This window comes from Lontra canadensis, unplaced genomic scaffold (genome assembly GCF_010015895.1).
Source record: "Lontra canadensis isolate GAN:19392208 unplaced genomic scaffold, GSC_riverotter_1.0 scaffold30, whole genome shotgun sequence".
In the NCBI taxonomy this organism is placed as follows: domain Eukaryota; kingdom Metazoa; phylum Chordata; class Mammalia; order Carnivora; family Mustelidae; genus Lontra; species Lontra canadensis.
Window position 1 is genome coordinate 15091955 of NW_022631024.1, and position 18990 is coordinate 15110944.

An 18990-nucleotide genomic window follows, 5' to 3' on the forward strand; every position below is an offset into this window, starting at 1 on the left:
ATGAGAATGACCAAAATGTGACACAGAGACGCCAAAGCAAGCAAACGCTGTTGGTAAAGTGGGGCCGACAGACTTGCTCAACAAAAGGTTGCCACAAACCTTCAATTTGTTAAAAAATAAAATAAAACAAAAAACCGTAAAACCCCATAGTATCTGCAAAGTGCAGTAAGGCAGAGCACAATGAAACGGAGAATGCCTGTCCTTTTCTGGGAGACTCCCAGGCACATGGTTTTATTATGTACAGAACTTCCCAAAAGGTCCATCAACTTTTCAACAAAAAACATAACCAGTTTGTGCTCTCAGATTCTTTGACTCTCTTGCTTCCGGATCCTCACCTGGCTGTGCCTCCTCCCCACCCCCTTTCCTGGGTTTGGGGCAGGACCTCTACAAAGGCATGAAATCTTGTCCCTTTTGTTTTGCCAGCACTTCTTGCTTTGCAAGGAGGTGCCCTGGGGTGGCGGACGGGTGGGAGGGAGAAATCAGTCTTCCGTGTCTTCTCCACCCTTGGGCCTGCCCGGAGGGACAGGAGTATCAGTCTGGGTGAGTCCTAAAGCAGCAGAGACCCAGGACTGGCGGGGGGGTTGGTTAGAGACACTGGCCAGGGGCTCTGGAACCAGACTCAGCTGACGCTGATTCCTAGAGCCAGCCCTTGGTGACGCCCGCTGTGTGATCTCGGGCAAGCAGGTTCCTTCTCTGAACGCTTTTGGTCACACCGCTGATAAGTCACTCAGAACAGCAATTGAAAGAACTGGAGGGAGTCGGGTCTAATTATTAAGCACCAGGCATAGAGTAAGCCCTCTTCTGTATGAGCCTCGGAGCCTCAGTTTCCTCCTCAAAATGGGGATAATGTTTGTGTTGCCAAGAGGGAGGCTTTTGGAAACTCCTGTCCTTGCAGCTGGGGCAGTGGGTTGGGGGTGTGGAGTGGGGTGGGGAAGGATTGCTTATCCATTGGCTATGTGCTAAGCCTTCCATTATCTGGACAAAAAAATGTGCTTGTAAACCTACCCTCATGTTTCTGAAACTTGGGGCCTCCGGCCCGGGTTGTCCCAGCCCAATAAGATAAATGAGAGGTCAGGATCAGGGACGGGTCATCGAAAGTATGAGATGTCCTAAATTATGTTTTATCTCTGCCTGTGTGTTTGAATATGGGCTACACCACTCCCAAAATTGTGGACCACGGCAGCCTAAGAGGGGACCGTGGGGACCCACCCTTCCTTGGACAGGCAGCGTGCTCTGTCCTGCTTGTTCTCCTGAAACCGGCCAGACACCTCACAGGCAGAGGCTGGGAAAACCAGTGTGGGCAAAGAGTGGATTACTATCCTCCCTTACCTGGAGCCAAAAATAAGAGGGACTTTGTGGGGAAACCCTTCCGAGTGACGTGCATGACTTCATGGTAGGAATCTTTTCCTCATCGTCTGCTGAAATGAACCAGCTATGCCAGGACCTGGCAGGGAGGACAGGCCCTTCTCTGATCTCTGGCCAAGAATTTCCCTAAAGCCTCCCACAGCCAGTGGAAGCTGCCGCTGTTGTTTTGGTGCTGCTGCTGCTGGGGGTGATCCTTCTCTCAGAGCTTTGCCTGTAAGAGAAGTGCCCCTACCCTTGCAGGGGGTGGGCCCTACTGGAGATGGTGTGTGCAACACACTGGGTGGGGATGGGGGGTGCTTGTCTGGGCCTGGCCAGGAAGCTCTAGGGAAATATGACAGGGAAGGCGAGAGAAACCCAGAGGCCGCCCTGGAGGAGGCCTCCCGGGGGGTCAGAAATGTGTTTATATCACCCCTGGGTGACGGTCATGCAGGTGAATATAGACGTAAAAATTCGGCATGATGGACCTTCAGAATTTGTGACTTTACTGTGTTACAACAAGAACAATAATCCAAAACCCACCCCAAAACCCCACAGGAGTTCTCTGGTCACAGTGTACAATTCCAGAGCCAAGAGGAGCGGCTTCGTGAGAGCCGCCAAGTGGCTCCTTCCAGCTCACCCTCCTCGGCATTTCCTGAGGATCAGAGACCAGCTCTGGGGGCTGTTTAATTGTCTGTGACTTCAGAGGAGCTTAAGAGAGAGGAGGAAGCGGCCCCACCTCGGCCACTGGCTCCTGACCTCGGTGGCTGCTGCTGGGGCTTTCTCCAGCTGGGCGTCCCCGGGCAAGGGCTGTGATAAAGTTACTGTGGCTCCAGCGACCTCTGAAGTCAGATCCCTATGGCAGGCGTCAGGGCGGCCTCGGACACGTCTCTTCACCCTGGACAAGCGGTGCTTGTGCAACGCGGCCTGCGGCCTGCGTCTGCGTCTGCGTCTGCGGAAGGGGTGCGGTGCAAACAGAGACTACTGCGGGCTTCCCGTGGGGCATACATCCCCCCCGACCCCCCAGGCCGGACCCCCTGAGGAATCCAGGAAGAGCAACTCAACGACGGACCGTTGTTCTCCTCCACCAGCCTCTTCTCCTTCCCACCTTCTACCGGGAAATCCGCAACTTTCTTTTCGGGAACTGGACCCCAGCTCGAGTGGCCAGTCCCAGAGCTCCTCTTCTCGGGATGGGGTGGCCACGTGGTCCAGGGAAGCCAATCACAATGTCCCTGGCATCGGGCCACTGGGATTGGTCCAAGCAGAGCCAATCAGAGACCTTCCCTGGGAGTTTCTATTACGCCCTGGCTGGAAAGACCCCGCTGGCTGTAGGGCCCAGTGCCGGGACTGCAGTGGCCTGAAACCACGTGCCACTGTTTCCGTTCCCTGCGCGGTGCGGGGAGCCTGCAGCAAGGCCCCAAGGCCCCAACCTCTGAGTCACCCCGGGGCCTGGGAGTTTAGGAGTTTACTACTTTGCTTAAACAAAACATCAGTCAAATCATGCTTGTCCTTGCCTCCACACTGCAGTGGCTCCCATCTCGCTCAGAGTAAAAGCCAGAGTTTGGACAATGGCCCGTGGCCCCATCCCATCTGGTCTCCATCTGGTTCTCTCCGGATTCCTTCTCCGCTCACTCAGTCAGCCTAGCCACACTGTCCTTGCTGGCCCTCATGCACACCACGCACTGTCCTTTCTCTGGGCCTTCCTGCTGGCTGGTGCCTCTGCCTGGAATTCCTGCCCCCTCCCCATCGACGCTCACCTTCAAGTCTTGGTTCTGATATGAGCTCCTCTAAGCCCCTCGACTACCTTCATCCATTCCACAGCCTGTCCCCACTCGTGGCCCTTCTGATGCCACTTCCCTGCCTCTGCTTTGTCTTTTCTTTCCATCGCTTATTTCACTCGATGACACACCATACAATTTATTTATTATCCTTACTGTCTAACATCTGGATTCCTAGCGCCAGGGTCTTGGTTTTGCTTGCTGATAAGCCACAAGCCGTTGGTCCCGTGCCTGACCTATAGATCCAACTGTCATGTATTGACTTGAATGAAGCTCCTTTGGTAGGAATTCCTTTCTCTATAACCACAAGAATCTAGACCAAGAGAAGTAAAAAGCTCCCGAGTTGGGTTCTGCGTCCCGACTCCTGCATGCCTGCTCCCTGGAATGCCCCGGGGGAGCCTGGCTGCCTCTCCTGACAGACACAGAGCGAGGGAAGAGGCCTATGTGTGTCTGAGTGCCACAGGCTGCCGGGCAGGCTGTGACCAGAACACTATAACCTGCCTCTGGTGCCCAGTCGGTTAGGTCTAGAAAGATGATGTGATTCTAAATTTAGTTACGTTACACATTGGCAGCGCAAAAACGTTCATCCGGCAGGGCAGAAACACAGCCGCTAACATTTATTGACAAGGATAAATGGTGAACACGAGAAGCTGCCCATCAGCGAGCCGGGCTGATTTGGGGTTTCATGCCAGGCTGCTTCCCAGGGCTCTCAAGCCCACTCTGGCCCCTAAGCCCATTCCTGTGTTGGCCAAGATGGCCTTCAGGGATGGTGACATCCCGCCTAAGAACACAGTCGGACAGGGTGATTTGGCCGCAGAATTGCTGGTCAGTGTTCGCATACCCAACGCTTGCCTAATCACATGCTAGTGGGTTTAAACCTCCCGAAGGAGATAAGACTCTTAGACCCATTTTAGAGGTATGAGGCCCGAGGCCCAGGTGGGTGATTGCACTGGCCCCGGGTCCCGCAACTGTGCGTGGACCCAGAGGCTGTGCTGTTCTAGCTGGGGGGCTGTATGGGGTAAGCACGCGGCAGCAAACTTTAATGGGTAACGTAGGGTTCTTCTGTTCTCAGTCTGCCTCCCGGAGGCAGGAAACTCCCAGGGAGCTCTTCCCTTCCCAGGAGTGAGGAATCGCAAGGTTGCTCAGCTGGAAAGCCCAGGGGTGAAGAAAGACGGGGAGTCACCCAGGAGAACATTGTTCTGCTGCCTCAGAAGGACGGGTGTACGAAGCATGCCAGGACACGGATGATGCTAAGAAGCCAAGCCACAAAAGGCCACACAGCATTTGATTCTATTTATAAGAAATGTCCAGAATGGGCAAATCCATGCGAATCGGTGCTTGCCAGGCTGTAGGCGGAGGGTGGAACGTGAGGGACCGTTTAAGGCCCATGGGGCTGGGGCTTTCTTTCAGGAAGAAGAGAAAGTTCTGGACATGATGCTGATGGTCACACGGCAGTGTAAATGGACGCAGTGCCACGGAACTCAGACACTTTAAAATGCTTACTTTTATGTGGAAAAGAAAAAGAGAAAAGAGAAACTGGGCGGCTAGCTTCCTCACCCCTGTGTGCCCAGCGAGCACCCGGTGGGGTGTCCGCACAGAGACGTGCTTCCTAAATATTTGTTAAAAGATGGGCCGCCTGAATGTGGGCCCGAAATGCTGTGAATTCCTGGGCCATCCTCTTCTCCAGGCTCAGTGGAGAGAAACACCTTCGGGGCTCTTCCACACTCTGGCCCCGCGCTGGCCCTTGACGGAGCCCAGCTGCTGCTCCCCGACCCCCAGGCGCGCAGAGCTGCGGTCAGGCAGGAGCATTTCCTGGATGCTTTTTGGGAACAGCACGCAGCTGACAGAAGAGGTGCACGGGGGACGAGGAAAAGGACAAATGTGTCTAAGCACAAACCCTGCCAAGACATTTCCAGAGAAGCTGCGGGCCTCCCAGGGGGGCTCTCCACAGAGGCTCGGGGCCGGGGAGCGCCAAGAGCCGCCCAGGCCCAGGCTGTGGGAGCATCCAGCCCCACCCCCACACACGTGCCCTTGCCGACCCCAGATGCTGATGCTGCCTTTCCCCTGGGCATTCCTGGTGTCCGGCTGTCAGACACAGCAGGATCCCATTTCCTAGGAGGCCTGGAGGGAAGCTCTGCATTCCCGGGACCAGGGTTCAGCCAGCGGTGGCTCAGGGGACAGCTGACCAGGGGCTTTCCCATGCAGGAAAGATGGGAACCCTCCCCACTCTTCAGCGGCTTCCCAGACCCCAAAGTTCCTCAGTTTCACAAGAAGCGCCACCCTCTATCCATGGGGCCTTCATCCCAAAGACAGTGCTTTATGACTATGGGTTTTTCAACAAATCATCCAAATGTGCCAGAGGCCGAAACGGTTAAGGAGGCAAAGTGTGCCCTTCCTCCATTAGTTCTGATGCCGGGGACATCTCTGCAACTCCGTGATGGCCCGTCTCAACTTGAGCCCTGCCAATCGGGGGACTCACTACTTTCCGATACTACTACTACTACTACTACTACTATGAATAATAATAAAACAGTAACAACAAGGACAACAGCAGGCACCTATCACAGAGGTAGGCACATTTAGGTGCTTTCTGTATAAACCTGCCTTGTTTTATCTCTAGTGTCCTCACCTGCATCCTGGAGAAATGGGCTCGGGGCTACGAATGACTTCACCCAAGGACACAGATCTGGGCAGAGGTGAAACTCTCTGCAGCCAGAGCCTGGGCTCCTCACCCGCCAGGCAGAGCCAAGTTTTGAAGTCAAGCCAGCTGTTTCCTTCTTGCACAACTCTTGTGCAGAACTCCTTCCTGGTGCTGAGCTGGATCTGTCCTTTGGGGTCACAGGGGACACGCATGTTCCTTTCTCCTCCCCACGGCCCTTAGAAATTGGAAAACACCCCCAGCCGACCCTAAATCTCCTCTTCCAGGGAAAATCCCAATCAGCTTATTCTCGGATCCCATGTTTTCCCAGCCCCTCATGACCGCGTTTGTAAAGGTCCCTCTAGGAGGGACCCCGTGTGTGCCATGGACCGAGCGCAGATCCGAGGGGGACACCCCTCCTTACTGGAGAGCCCTCATTGCCACAAGCACAGGATGGGCTGTGACACCAAGCAGGTCTGGCTACATAATTTGTGGGGCCCCGTGTGACATGAAAATGCAAAGCCCCTTGTTCAAAAGTTATTGAGAGTTTCAAGCTGCTGACCGTGGGTGCCTTAAATGGAGCACATGGGACCCGGTGTGACTCCACGGGCTGGCCCTGATTCTGAGCTCAGGGTGGCTCAACATGAGCTGAGTAAGAAAGGCATGTCTGATTCAAAGCCAGAGGAAGGATAACATCAGAGCTTGATAGGACTTTTCGTCACCTCTATCTGATATAATAGATGACAGTATTTATCATATAACAACAGGGACAACAGCAGCTTCCCCTGACCCAGACATCATGCAGTACTGTTGGTTTTTTTGTTTTTGTTTTTAAGATTCATTTATTTAGGGGCGCCTGGGTGGCTCAGTGGGTTAAAGCCTCTGCCTTCGGCTCGGGTCATGATTCCAGGGTCCTGGGATCAAGCCCCGCATCAGGCTTTCTGCTCAGCAGGGACCCTGCTTCCTCCTCTCTCTCTGCCTGCCTCTCTGCCTACTTGTGATCTTTATCTGTCAAATAAATAAAATCTTAAAAAAAAAAGATTCATTTATTTATTTGACAGAAAGAGTGAGAGAGGAAACACCAGTGGGGGAGTGGGAGAGGGAGAAGCAAGCTTCCCGCTGAGCAGGGAGCCCGATGCAGGGCTCGATCCCAGGACCCTGGGATCCTGACCTGAGCCGAAGGCAGACGCCCAATGACTGAACCACCCAGGCACCCTGTTTGTTCGTTTTTTTTTAAAGCAACACTAGTACAGGGGTGCCTGGCTGGCTCGTTGGTGGAGCATATAACTCTCTGTCTCAGGGTTATGGGTTCAAGCCGCACACTGGGTAGAGATGACTTACAAAAGAAAGAGGGGCGCCTGGGTGGCTCACTCAGCCAAGCATCTGCTTTCAGCTCAGGTCAGGATCCCAGGGTCCTGGGCTTCTCCCTTTGCTTCTGCCCCTACCCCCTGCTTGTGTTTTCCTCTCTTTCAAATAAATAAATAAAATCTTTTAAAAAGAGAGAGAGAAATACTTAAAGAAAAGAAAGAAGGAAGGAAAACACTTGTGTAATTTTCTCTAAGTTCCTGGGAAATGATAACAATCTTCAACATCTGGTTGAGAAAGGTAATATGATTCTTCCCACCTCCCAGATGAGAAAACTGAGATACGGAGTAGTTGCGTAACCACCCAGTCACATAGCTGGTGAGTGGTCTCATGCCAACACTTCAGGCTAAGTCCCTTACCTCCGGTTTTCAGAGCGGATTCCTGAGTTTCGTGGGAGAGGAAGCAACCATAGTAAAGATGTCACGGCGGGTGGGTGGGGATTGAACCCAGGACCACATGGTTGTGAGACAGAGACCCTCTGCAGTCCAGTCTCAACCAAAGACCCAGGTGTACCAGATAGTGCCCCCCAGAGAGATATGTCCAAGTCGTCACCCACGGTGTCTGTGAATGTGGCCTTACTTGGAAATAGGGCCCATATTAGTCAGGGTTCTTTAGAAAAACAAAACACATATCACGGCAATACGTATAATTGTGTGATTATAGAGGCTGAGAAGGCCCCCGCACGCTCTGCCATCAGCAAACTGAAGAGGCAGGAAAGCCAGTGGTGTCATTCAGTCTGAGTCCAAGTCCCAAGAACCTGGGGATGCTGATGCCGTGAACCCCAGTCCAAGGGCGGGAGAAAATGGGAAGAGACGTTCCAGCAGCACAGAGAGGCGGTCTGCTCTGGGTTCTGTTTTCTCTGGGCAACTGATCGGCTGATGCCCACCCACCCTGAAGGGCAGTCTCCTTCAAACTGGGTCTGCTGATTCAAATGCTAAACTCTTCTGGAAACACCCACCCGGACACACCCAGAAATAATGTTTCATCCGGGCACCCCACGGCCTGTCAGGCTGACAGCTGAAATGAAGCACCTTTTCCGAGCTACTCAAGTTGAGGGCCTTGAGATGAGACCATCGCTGAAAGTGAACTCTGAATCCAGCGACCCGCGTCTCTAGAAGAGGAAGGGGAGGGAGACTCAGACACACCGAGGAAAACGCCATGTGGCCACACGCCCGCAGCCACCAGAAGGGAGCCACGAAGACCATTGGCCACCAAGAGGATCTCGCCCTGGGAGCTTCCAGAAGGAACCAACCCAGCCGGCACCTTACTTGCAGATCTCTGGCCTCCCGGACTGCCAGAGGATACAATTTCGTTGTTCGCAGTCACCCAGTCTGTGGTCATTTGTGACAGCAGCCCGAGGACACACACATGTGCCTTCTTGTGTTTCTAGGCGGATTTCTGTCTCCACAGAACACGTAGCTCCTGGTGGGATCTCCAGAGAGGGCTTCCAGATCTTCACAGAATTCAGCCAAACACTGAAGATTGATTCAGCTGATACTGCCAATTTGGAAGTAAATCTGCGGGGGCGCCTGGGTGGCTCAGTCGGTAAAGCATCTGCCTTCAGCTCGGGGTCACGATCTCAGGCTCCTGGAATGAGCCCCGCCTTGGGCTCCCTGCTCAGCAGGGAATCTGCTTCTCTCTCTCTCTCCCCGACCCTCCTCCCCACATATGTTCGCTCTCTCTCTCTCTCTCAAATAAGTAAAAAAATAGAATCTTTTCTTTAAAAAGTTATAAGAAACTCAGTGACTTAAAAGAACAGAAATGCAGTCTTTCACAATTCGGGAGGTCGCAAGTCCAAAACCAAGGAGCTGGCAGAGAGGCACTCCACGTCACAGAGCTCAGGGAGAGACTGTTCCTTGTCCCCTCGGCTCCTGGTGAGGCCAGCATTCTTTGGCTTGCGGCCACACGGCTCCCACCTCTGCCTTGTCCCTGCTTCCTCCTCTTCTCCAGGTGCCTGTAAATCTCCGTCGGCCTCTTATAAAGATACATGTCATCTCATTTAGGGTTTACCTGGATAATCCCAGATAATCTCCCCACCTCAGGATCAGCAACCACATCACAGTGGCAAAGAAGGGCCCCTTTTCCCTATAAGCTAATGCTCAGAACTCCCAGGTATTGGGAGTTGGTATCTGTGGGATATTACTCAGCTTACGCTAATAATCTGTTTTATTTAACCCAAGTATGATTTTAACATGTAGCTAATATTTTAAAATTATGAATAAGAGGTTTTATTTTTTTTTCATATTTAGTCTTCTTTTTTCTTTTTTTAAAGATCTTATTTATTTATTTGACACAGAGAGACACAGTGAGAGAGGGGACATAAGCAGGAGGAGTGGGAGAGGCAGAAGCAGTCTTCCCACCAAGCAGGGAGCCTGATGTGGGGCTCGATCCCAGAACCCTGGGATCATGACCTGAGCCAAAGGCAGATGCCCAAGGACTGAGCTACCCAGGCAGTCCTCATATTAAGTCTTTAAAAATCAGTGTCAGTGGGGTGCCTGGGTGGCTCAGTGGGTTAGGCCTCTGCCTTCGGCTCAGGTCATGATCTCAGGGTCCTGAGGTCGAGCCCCGTGTTGGGCTCTCTGCTCAGCGGGGAGCCTGCTTCCCCCTCTCTCTCTCCACCTGCCTCTCTGCCTACTTGTGATCTCTCTCTGTCCAATAAATAAATCTTAAAAAATATATATATTAAAAAAAAATCAGTGTGAGTTTTGCAGGCCTGGAGCTTCTCAGTTTGGACTGAGCACGTTGGGGGAGCTCAAGGCCCACATCTGGCGATGGCTGCCACCGTGGCCTGTGCCGCTTCCCATAAAGAGATGGACTAATGTCATTTACCTCTTGCTGTGCGATAGTCTTCTGGAAACTTATGGGTTTTTTATCTCTTTAAGACACATGACGCAAAGGTCACAGATGCGATTAGAACCTCAGATGAAAGGCATACACCTTTCAGTTCCGATCCCATGGCCTGTGAATCAAGATGTCGGAGCTGTCCTTCAGGTATGTGCCCAAATCGTGGACTGATTTTGAGCAAGCTGGACTTAAAGGTCAAGTCGGCAAAGTCCAATTTATTGCTGAAAGAACAGGAAAACTCCTCTTCCAATCTGTGATAGTAATGCCGACCTCGGGGTTGAGTTTTACAGTTTGAAAAGCACTGATTTTTTTTCTATGACCGGCTCATAGGATTAATCTCCTCATCCCACTTTTGCAGAAGGGGGAACAGTAACCAAGGCCTGGAGAGACCAAGTAACCTGCCCCCCACCCCCCATGGCTGGGCAGCTGGGCAGCAGGGAGGAGCACAAGCCCCAAACCAGTGCCTGCTCACTGTCGGGTACCACTGCCTCCTAACTGAGCACCACACTTGGCCTCTCTGAGCCTCGCTTATCTCCATCTCTAAAATGGGCGTGATGACCTTCCTTCGAGGATTCCTGAGATAAACCAGGTGACGGGTGGATTTGAGCTGGGCGTTCAGTGTAAGTTATGACTGCCGCTGTTGTTTGTTTTTTTTTTTTTAATTATTTATTTATTTATTTGAAAGAGAGAGAGAGAGAGATCACAAGTAGGCAGAGAGGCAGGCAGAGGTGGGGGGGGGGGAGCAGGCTCCCTGCTGAGCAGAGAGCCCGATGCGGGGCTCGATCCCAGGACCCTAGGATCATGACCTGAGCTGAAGGTAGAGGCTTTAACCCACTGAGCCACCCAGGCGCCCCTGCCGCTGTTGTTTTAACAACTGAAGTCAGCCACGCCTGTTTTGAGCCCAGCGGCTGGAGATGCATATGCGAAGGTCCATCCCCACCCCTGCTCCGTGGACTCTCAGTCCAGGACGGGTGGAGACAGGTAAAAATCTAATTACCCCACAGCAGGATAAGGATCATAATGATGTATGTGTATCAGGTGAGAAAGTACTGAGGACAAAGTGGGGGGGGGGGGGGGGGTTGTTGGATTCCCCCGGGAACCCGATGAGCTGGTTGGAAGCCAGAGGAGTGTTGTAGGGGGACAAGGCCTGGAATGGGAGCCCTGCCTGAGCCCCCGTAAGGGGTGCCCCTGTACCCCCGCCCAAACACCCCGCCCCACAGCAGACACACCTCCTCCAAGGAAGCAGGCCCCCGGCAATTCCTGGGTCTGACCACTGCGGGCTCAGCCGATTGGACCATGGCGAGCACCCGACTACAGGCAGCCAATGGGAGGCGAGGCAGCTGCCAATGAATGCAACAGCAGGAGAGCTACGCCCGAGCAGGTGCTCCTCAGGTGTGAACAGAAGATACCCAGAGGGCGCTGGAAAGGTGGGCAGGCCGGAGGCTGAGCTCAGCGCCCGAGGGCGGGGGCTGCGGGCGGGGCTTTGAGTCGCAGGAGCACTGCAGAGAACCTTGACAAATAAACCCATCCGCGAATCCGCTTCCGGTCCTGGCCAGTGCTGGGGTCCTCACCTGTGTTCCCGCAACCCGCTCAAGAGGTTCCCCTTGTACCACGAGCATCCTCGCCGTAAGCTCCTCCATGCCAGAGTCCTCAGAGCGGCTCTGCCCTGCTGACAGCGAAAGGAGCCAGCTACCCTTAGCTGGAGCTGGTTGGCGCAGGTCCATCTCCTGCTCTTTGGGCGCTGGGGTCCGCCCAAAGCCAGGCCCTGCCGAAGGTCATTTGGGATCCCGCTTGTTTTTTGGGTACAGGAGGGTAGGAAGACATTTTCTGTGCAAGCCTCTGCTTCCCTGTCCAGTGCCTCCAGCCCTAACTCCACCCCCATGATGGCCTCCCTGCCTTGTCCTAAGAGCAAGGTCCTCCCTGGCACGGAGGACCCACACAATATTGACCCAGATGAGCCCCCTTGCAGCCAGCAAGCCCCTCCGCACTGCGCGTTTCCTGTCAGACTCTTCTTTGGGCACAACTCCGACTACAAGGACCCATCAGAGGCCTCTGGGGTGGGGGTCGGGTGGGGGTCGGGTGGGGGTTGTCCCTTCAGAGTATGTCCGAGGCAGGAGCTCAGGGAAGCCGGGAGGGGGCCGGTCGGCCAGGGTTGAGCAGACACAAACTTGTCTAAGACCAATATAGGACCTGGCGAAAGAGAACAGGTTTTTCCCTCCTGGACTGGACAGCTGCAAGATAGAGCTTCAACTGGGCAGTGGTAAAATAACATCACGTGGGGCGCCTGGGTGGCTCAGTGGGTTAAAGCCTCTGCCTTCGGCTCAGGCCATGATCCCAGGGTCCGGAGATCAAGCCCCACATCGGGCTCTCTGCTCTGCAGGGAGCCTGCTTCCTCCTCTCTCTTTCTGCCTGCCTCTCTGCCTACTTGGGATCTCTCTGTCAAATAAATAAATCTTTTTTTTTTTTTTTTTAAAGATTTTTTTATTTATTTATTTGACAGAGAGATCCCAAGCAGGCAGAGAGGCAGGCAGAGAGAGAGAGGAGGAAGCAGGATCCCTGCTGAGCAGAGAGCCCGATGCGGGGCTCGATCCCAGGACTCCGAGATCATGACCTGAGCCGAAGGCAGCGGCTTAACCCACTGAGCCACCCAGGCGCCCCTAAATAAATCTTAAAAAAATAAAATAAAATAACAATTATCACGTAACCAAATTAACGACACTACGGGAATTGATCCCTGCCAGACCCTGTGCCTCGTGCTTTGTACGTGTTAGCTCAGCGTCTTCTTGTAGCCCGCCTAGCGGGGGTGGGTCTGTTATTATCCCCATCTTCAAGATGAGGACACTGAGGTTCAGAGGGATGAATCCACTTCTGTGTTCAACCGAAGAACCAGAGACACATACATGGTGGGTGCATGTGAGGAAGACCCCTTGGGGAGTCCAGACGAGGAGGACTTGCCTGGGAGGGGGCTGCTGCCCAGAGCAGGCGTGGAGAGCCCTTGGGCTGATCTCCCCTGGGCCAGGCTGGATGCTCCGACCTCCCCCAGGTCCGCCCGGTTTCAGTCTGGACTGTCCATCTTGAGCCCTGTAATCGAGGGCTGTGCCCAGAGCACTGGGCTGGAGTGGAGGGGGGTGCCCCTGAATTGTCCTGAAATTGGAGCCTGGAAAGGACCCAATAGGTCCCTTGCTGTCTCCACTGCCTCCAGCACAAGCTGCAGCCAGGAACCGGGGTGACCAAGTTTGGCGATCCTGGGAGGCCCTGACTCTCCTATCCCATCCTGGGCACAGTGGATTTGGGCCTCCGAATTGCACTTGCACAACATTATCCTGGAGGGGACAAAAAAAAAAAAAAAAAAAAAGCTTCTTCCTCCTGGCTGGACGCCAAATTTGCACCTAGCTTTCAGTCACTCTCCAGCTCTGCATGGACTGAACCACACACCTGAGCCCGTGAAAAGGGCAGGCTTGGGACCACTATGCCAAGGGTGAGTCCTCGTGGGAACAAGAGACGTGTGAGGTCCCAGCACGTCCATTTCTGAAGGTTCTAGAATGAAAGTGGGAGACTGGAGTGCCCAGCAGAGGTGCTTTCCTGGCTCCTTCATCCCTTCAACCCCTGAACCCCAAGCACGCTAGTGTGCCAGGCCCAGGGCTGGGTGCCAGGGACACGAGACTCAGGTCGGAGACACCCTGACCTTGGCAGTGTTCTGGAGCTGTCTTCTCTGTGACCACTCTCCAACCCCGTCTCCACCCCATGCCCTCTCTCCAACCCAGGCCTGGGGTTCTGCTGGGCCAGCCTCAGCCCTCCTCCCTCCTGCCTCTTACCCTGTTCCCGGGCGCTGCCGCCTGAGCTCATCGGTGATGACTTCAGAGACGTCACACCCTAGGCCTTGGCCAGCTTGAGATCCGAGGGACTTCAGGCTCTTGCCTTCCCCTCCCTCTCTCTCTAGCATGACTCAGGCAGGGACAGGGCCCAGGCTGTGTGGTCAGACTTTCTTTTTTGATGCAACCGCTTTCTTCACTCAGACCACAGTCCCCCACCCCGGGCGGTCCCCCTCACCTCCCTCTCAGCCCTCTGACGTCTGTCTTCCCACATGCCGGGCAGACAGAGATCCTCACCTCTGCTGAGGTCAAGGCCAGTCTTCTGTCCTGGCTCCGGCTGCTCAAGGGGAGAGGATCAGTGAAGAGGCCGGTGCCATTGTCCAGAGGAGAGGGGCCGGGGACCGAGAACTGGAACAGAGCTGGCAGGCCTCGGGGGCAGCCTGGCTGTCGGTTTGGAGACGGAGGAAGTGTGAAAACAAGAATGCCAGGGGCAGTTGGACTAGTGGTTTCCTCTGGGCAGAGGGCGGTACTGACTGGGACGGACACGAGGGAACTTCTTGGATGCTGAGAAATTTCTGTCTCCATCTGGGTGGATTTCGTTAAAAAGAGAAAGAAGGAATGAAGGAGAAAAAAGGAAGGAAGGGAGGGAGGGAGGAAAGAAAGAAAGGAAGGAAGGAAGGGAGGAAGGAAGGAAATCCCAATGGCCTAGATCTGCCTCAAGTAACTGAGTAGGTTGGGACTCTGTTTACTGTGGTGGGAAGCCTGAAAGAAATGCTGACTTGGAAGAAAAAATCAAGTGCCTGTTCTGTGTTTAACCAATGCCTGGACATCTAAATTGTTCCCAGTGCATTCCCCAAGATACACAATGCCAAGACGAGCATCTGTGTGCATTCAGATGAATTCCTACAAGTAGTTTTTCTGGATCGGAGTGTGTCCCAAAGACTTTGACTTCCCATTGCCAAAAAGATTGTCTCCATTGGCATTCCTACCAGTGTTCATTCACGGGTTCATCGGTTCCTTCTGTGAGTGCCAACTCTGCGCCAGACCCTGTCCTGGGTCCTGGAGACATGGTGGCAAAGGAAACAGGGAGATTGCCACCACCCCCTCCCTGGAACACTCAGTGTGGGATGGGGATCCATTCAACCTTGAAGGGGTTCACACACTGAAAATGCTTGCCCACGACCTTGGCCTGAAACCAGTGACCAGCTGTTTATAGTGGCTTTTCTTCTATAGCTGGAAAAAGATATATTAGAGGGCCAGAACTGGAGGAGCTGGGCAGAGCAGGTTGGCGGGGGAAGGGTGCACTGAAGGAAAGAGCGCAGAATGTGCAAAGGTCCTGCACTGAGGGGTATGGGGGCAGGGAAACACGGCCAGGCAAGACATTGAGCTTTATCCCCAGAGTAATGGGAACCAGGAAGGGATTATCAGCAGCCAAGGGACTTGGATTTTTATAAAAGATCATCTGACTGCATTAGAGGGAGGGCTGGAAGGGATGGGGGTGGGGAGGAGTTGAAAGTCTGTTGAGTAAGTTAGTTGCTATCTGGTCCACAGAATTTGCATTTAGGTCCCCACACTAATGAATGGCAGCTCATGCACAAAAGATACATGGCTTTTAGGCAGCAAAATTAATGTGATCCTAGGTTATACTGACAGAGGTTCACTTTCAAGACATGGAGATATGGGGGCGCCTGTGTGGCTCAGTGAGTCAAAGCCTCTGCCTTTGGCTCAGGTCATGATCTCAGGGTCCTGGGATTGAGCCCCGCATCGGGCTCTCTGCTCAGCAGGGAGCCTGCTTCTCCCTCTCTCTCTGCCTGCCTCTCTGCCTACTTGTGATCTCTGTCAAATAAATAAATAAAATCTTAAAAAAAAAAAAAAGACATGGAGATATGGCCAAAACAGGGAGAAATGGTCACATTTTTTTAAAAGTTCTAGAACAATAGCTATAGTATCAATCCCCCTGCTTTTTTGTACAAACAACAGCAAATATCCACACATAGAAACAGCCATCCATTTGTAGAAGCAGAGAAAAAGTTCTAGAAGTAGGAACAGCCGGCCAGTCACCGGGCAACTCTGGAGAGAAGGACCAGAAGTCAGGGGGCTGACCATCTCTCTTTAGTTACACACTTCTGTATTGTGGGAGATTTTATTTATGTATATAGTTTTCAAAGATTTATTTATCTATTTGAGAGAGAGAGAGAGAGCGAGAGCTCGTGAGCATGGTGGGGCACGGGCAGAGGGAGAGGGAGTCTCTAGCAGACTCCTCGCTGAGCGCAGAGCCTGACCTGGGGCTCCATACCAGGGCCTGGAGATTAAAACCCAAGCAGAAACCAGCTCAACCAACTAAGCCCAGCCCCTTCCGCCCCCCAACCCTCGACACTCCCGGACTTTGGGAGATTTTAATCATAGGCTCATATTCCACACCTTCCAACCTTGCTTTAACTTCAGTTTAGAGGAAATAGGGGGGATGGAGGAATGTTTTCCATCACACGGAGAGACACACCTGGGGGTGGGTCTTTCCCTGGAGCCCCCAGCCCCATCTCTCCAACAGGTCACTGTCACAAAAGGTACACTAGCTTAGAACCCTGAAGACATACAATCAGAGGACTTGAACAAAACAGGGTGGGCTTAACTGGGAAATCTTCAATAAAATCTTGCTTTGGGTAAGGCGAGAATTGTCTGAAACGGAAACATGGAAGTCACTGGCGGATTAAAGCAGGTCTTCAAACAGTCTGTTTGGTTTGGTCCCCCAAATGAAATCCCACCAAGATCATTAAATCAGCCCCTCCGGACACAACGGACATTCTCCTAGAAAAGCCACAGGACGTTCTCATCCGGTGATCCTGCCGCGTGGGGTCTTCGTTGTCGAGGAAAACAAAGCCCTAGGCTGGGTAAGCTCCTGCCCGGTGAAGGATCTGGAAGGCTGGTATTTGAACAGCTCTGATGTCTGGGTGGAGGGGATGTGACACTCCTGTTTATTTTTGCTTGTTCATATTTTCTCATTTTCTTCACGCACGTGTCCTGTTTCTGTGATTTAAAACACATATTTTAAAGTATACGCATACATGATGGGGCTTCTGATTTTATTTTGTAAAGCTCTCAAGTCCAAGGAAGCGAGGAGTGGCAGCCTGTTTCCTCGCCTCCGCGGGTAGACCCTTCGCTCCGTTGTTCCGCGTCTTTCAAAACACCTATGTGCGGTCTCAGGTGGAGGAGCGATGCCTTCCCCAACCCCCAGGAAACCGCGCGGGGAGGCGGGGACCCAAGCCCTGCGCTCTGGAACCTCGCCCCTTGGAACCGCGCGCCCGGAACCGTGCGCCCTGGGGCCCTGAGTCTTGGCTTCGCCCCAACGGTGCCACCGGATTGTGCATTTGGTTTGATCAGAGACGACCAGAGAGGGTTCGAATCCCGGCTCCCCCACTCTCAAGCAGGAGGACTTGGCGCAAGGCTTTGCGGCCTTTTTTTCATCTACCACACCAAGGGGATGGCAGTTCAGCCTTCTGATAAGGACATTACCTCCCACCTCTCCTCTATAAACGTAGGCGGCAGCCCCCACCAGGCTGTTCTCAAGAGTTCCCCGAGAAGCCCTGTGCGCCGACCTTCCCTCAGGCGCCTGACCGCCTCGAGTTCTCACACAGGCTAGCAATTTTCATTAATTTTGGTTCAATTCCAAATCTGGCTTCCATGACAACCAAATGCAAGGCTTAGTCCTTCATTAGATCTTTAAAAAAAAAAAAAAAAAAAAAAAAAAACCCCAAAGCCTCTCTCAAGGACAGTATTGGGGGTAATTGGGGGAATTTGAATGTGGGCTGTATAATTAATAATACTGTTATATTGAAATTAAATTGTGTAGGGTAGCGGTTTGTGGTTTACAGGCATTGCCCTTACCCGTAGGAAATACGCCATGAAGGGTTTACGGTTCAAGTTTACTGATGTCCGCAAAGGGCTTTCAAATGGATCAGCAAAAGGGAAAGAGAGGTGGCCCAGTGAGAGTGCACTCACGTCGCGTGGATCCGTGGGAGAGACATGTAAGCGTTTGTCCTAGTAATCTTTCCATTTTTCTGTAGGTTCAGTTTTTGTTTGTTTTTAGAGAGAGACAAAGAGACAGAGAGAGAGAGAGCATGCACACGAAAGGGGAGAAGGTCAGATGGACAACCAGACGCCCCGCAGAGCAGAGAGCCCTATGTGGGACTCGATCCTAGGACTCTGGGATCATGACCTGAGCCCAAAGGCAATTGCTTAACCAACTGAGCCACCAGGCATCCGGTTCAGATCCGCCCCCCCCCCAAATAAAATGCTACCAATTTTCTAAGCAGGAGGCTCGTGTTTTCTTGTTGCATTAGGGACAGGGCTGGGAACTGTTCTCCCCCTTCCCTCTCTTTCCCCTATATCGCCCCCCACCTGGGCCACACAGTTGGGTGTTAACACATGTGGTGGGCTAGCCTGGGAACCTTGGCATTCTTCTTAATGCTGTCTCCAGGGAGAACTGCCAGGAGCACACTTCTAGAACCACCTAACCCCACCAACCTTGCCGAGCCAGGGCAGCCTGGACGTTGGTTCAAGATCACGTCTATTTGGTCATTGCTGGCCACTGCCCTCCAGCCTTTACCAGGAGACATTCTGAGCAACGTTACCATGCAAAGGCCCTCATTCTTTGACCAGAATGATAAAAAACTCCACCTAATTTAGATGGATCTCACTGAACCAACCTCAGTTAGTCCTGAGTCATGTTTCCATATATGAAAGGATGGTCACAGTACCCTTGGAGAGTCCGTGAAAATGACAGAGCTTCTCCCATAAAAACCACACACACTCATTGCGCACGTCATGTCAAGACGCTGACAGGACGTGTAAAGTCCACTCCCCAGCCCTAGGTTAAAATGTGACGGGCAAGACAGAAATGGGACACAAACTAAATCTTCTTATAATGGAATACAAGTCAGCAATAAAGGGGAGTAGTCATGACCGTGAAAATACAGTGCTCAGGAAAAGAAGCCGGATGCAAGAGACCATATGTTACTGACCTATTTACGCGAAATACCCAGAAAAGGCAAAGCTGCAGAGAAAGAAAGTGTATTTGTGGTTGCCTGGGGTGGGGACAGGAAATAATGGTAAATATGCGGGAGGGAGCATACGGAGAGGACGAGTTGGTTTAAAGCTGATGAGTGGTGATGGTTGCATAACTTGGTATACGTATCAAAAAATCACTGAGTTGCAC